This window comes from Belonocnema kinseyi, chromosome 8 (assembly GCF_010883055.1).
Source record: "Belonocnema kinseyi isolate 2016_QV_RU_SX_M_011 chromosome 8, B_treatae_v1, whole genome shotgun sequence".
NCBI lineage: Eukaryota > Metazoa > Arthropoda > Insecta > Hymenoptera > Cynipidae > Belonocnema > Belonocnema kinseyi.
In genome coordinates, this window is record NC_046664.1 from 109996768 (window position 1) to 109999711 (window position 2944).

Sequence of the window (2944 nt, forward strand, 5' to 3'; positions counted from 1 at the left end):
TTCATCACCGCTGCTGTCACTGCGATCAATGTCACCCATCCCCCCACTTTCAATGCTTTCAGCAACGTCAGCAGTTGCAGCCACTACCGTTTTCTGCTCTGTACGATCGTCCAGTAACTGTTGCCCTCTCGCGCCAGTTTGTGGACTTCGCGTCGTCGGCATCTTACCTTGCCCAAAGCTCCGTGACGTTTCCCGCCTTTATTTCCTACCTCTTGTCCCCCTGACCAAGCAACTATTTTTTCAGTCCTAACCTCAAAAACTTCACACGCTCCAAATTTTCACTTCAAACCACTCACTTTCACCCTTCACACCTTTGCCTTTACTCACCCTTCTTCCTTTACACTCGATCTCCGCACTTTCTGCCTTTTCTGCATCCACTCACCCTTATTTCCTTCACCAAAACTAAAAATGCACCACTTGACAAAAAGAGTTCTTTCGCGATCGGTACCGGAAACGGAAGTCATTGCAGATTTAAATTATTTATATCATAAAGCTGAAAAAAATGTATTGCCGAATCATAAGTGATTTCATTCAAAACGTTTAAAATTGAATAATTTGAATTGACAGGTTATAGTCGAAGATTATTCGAAATTTCACAAATACTGAGATTTTGAATGTTAAATTTATAAACTAGTTTCTTTTAATAAGTATTATTTTATTTTTACGCTTCTAAAAGAAAATAATTACACTGTAATTTTAATTTTTTTTGTTAATGTGCACTTAATAAATTGTGTCTATCAAGGCAAGTATTTCGTAAATAATTCCATTCGATCTAAATAGAATATAAAAATTTTTATTAGAGCAAGGAGTAAAAGAATCCGAGTACATTTCTCTTTCGAGGCTCTCCTTACACTCAATCTCCGTCTCTGGTCCTCAGACCTCACACACTACATCAGAGTGATCCATTCACTGATCCATTCGCGATACCCGGATTTGAAATCGTGTCATGATTTACAGTATGTGAACTAATATTAAATTGAGATGCGAGAGGTGTAACATATTTTTGAGCTTGCGCAAGGGTTTGGAAGAAAAGATCCTGAATGGTTTTTTTATCGGGGCTGTGATCTGTTTCATTATAAATCAGTTGAATCTCGTCATATAAATCATCAAACTTTGAAAAATGAGCAAAAACTGAGTTGTATCGTAATTGCAATTCAGCGATCTGAGTAGGGTTATTCGCGTCAATCTGTGCCAAAAATTCCTTAAATGTAGTTACATGCTCTCTAATTGTTGTGCTTTTTTGTAAAAGTATACTCAATCGGTCAAAGTCGTCCATTTTCGAAACAGAGTATAAGTGAAATTATTTCTCAAGAAAATTGAATCTATCGTTAGAACGCATTTCAAATAAATATGAACTCGGAGCTCAAAACAAAATAAGGGACACTTCTTTAATAAGGACCATAAACGCACATACCCAATTTTGCCTTGACTCTGCCTAAATGATCTGGAGGTGTTTCACACGCATTGCCTCAATTTGTTGCTCGTGAGGTGTTTTAAACGCATTGCCTCCATTAGTTGCTCGTGAGGTGTTTTGAACGCATTGCCTCAATTTGAATTGGTGTCGACTTGAATGTCTGGTACTCTTTCAGATACAGGGTGTTTTTTTTTAAACGCATTGCCCTGGTGAAATTGAAATACTATTTTCATGTAGTTGTGTAATCCAATGATAACTAGTGTAACCAGTACCAGAACTGGCTTGAATGCTCGACGCACTTATGTCACATTAGCACTCCTGTATAGCGGCATAGAAATGTCCCACTATCACTTCCACAGATTTTTGTAACAGCTGTAATCAAACACTGCAGTTTGATTTTATAATTTAGCAGTAATGTCTTTGATACACTGATTCACTGATTAATGTTTTTTAATCAATCCGGCTCGATAGACCAATGTCAATTTGCACTTAATAAATTGTGTCTATCAAGGCAAGTATTCCGTAAATAATTCCATTCGATCTAAATAGAATATAAAAATTTTTATTAGAGCAAGGAGTAAAAGAATCAGAGTACATTTCTCTTTTGAGGCTCTCCTTACACTCAATCTCTGTCTCTGGTCCTCAGACCTCACACACTACATCAGAGTGGGAATAATATAAACAAGATAGTCATATTTCGAAGAAATATATAGTCGAGATGACCGATCATAAAACAGCAGAAACTTAAACCATAACAGTTATCATTTCAAATTTCTCTCATTTAAAACCTTTAAATTTCAAAGGCTTTGAAGTTATAATCGAATTTTCGAAACTGAATAATTTTGAATGGAATAATTCTTTAATTGCTAACATACTTCTAATTTAAAATAAAATTGTGAAATGATAAAGTATTTCCATGCAAAATAGTCATGCTGAAGTTTAAACGCTTCCTTTTATATTTTGACATTGTCGACTTCTGAAAAGTTTCAAACAAAAAACTTTAGAACTATGAGTCCTAATTACTTTCCTGAATTTTTTTGTTAAATTTAACTAATTATTATAAAAATAAGGGATTTTTTTTTATTTCTCCAGCTTATTTGAATGCTCTCTATTGTTGAAGCCAAGAATCAACCCACATATATCTGTATTCAATTCAATCAAATTTAAAATTTAACGACAGTTTCATTTTTATTGAACTAAATTGTATTTAAATTTAACACCATTTAGCACCATTCAACGTCTACAATTTGAACTAAAATTTACTTAAATTCAACTAAAATTTACTTAAATTTTGAATTTAACTAAAATGCATTCACTTTTTGAAATGATCTAAATTGTATTCAACCTTTATATTTAGTTTTACAAAATAATATTTAACCCTTAAACGGCCAAAACGCCACTACCGGTACACTGCTTTTCAACGGCCAATAATAACTAAGACTATTCGACACTAGAAAAAATTGAGACACATATATTTTTATTGCTTAAGATCTCCTCTTTCCGACGGTGCCAATGAAATTCCTCAAAAAA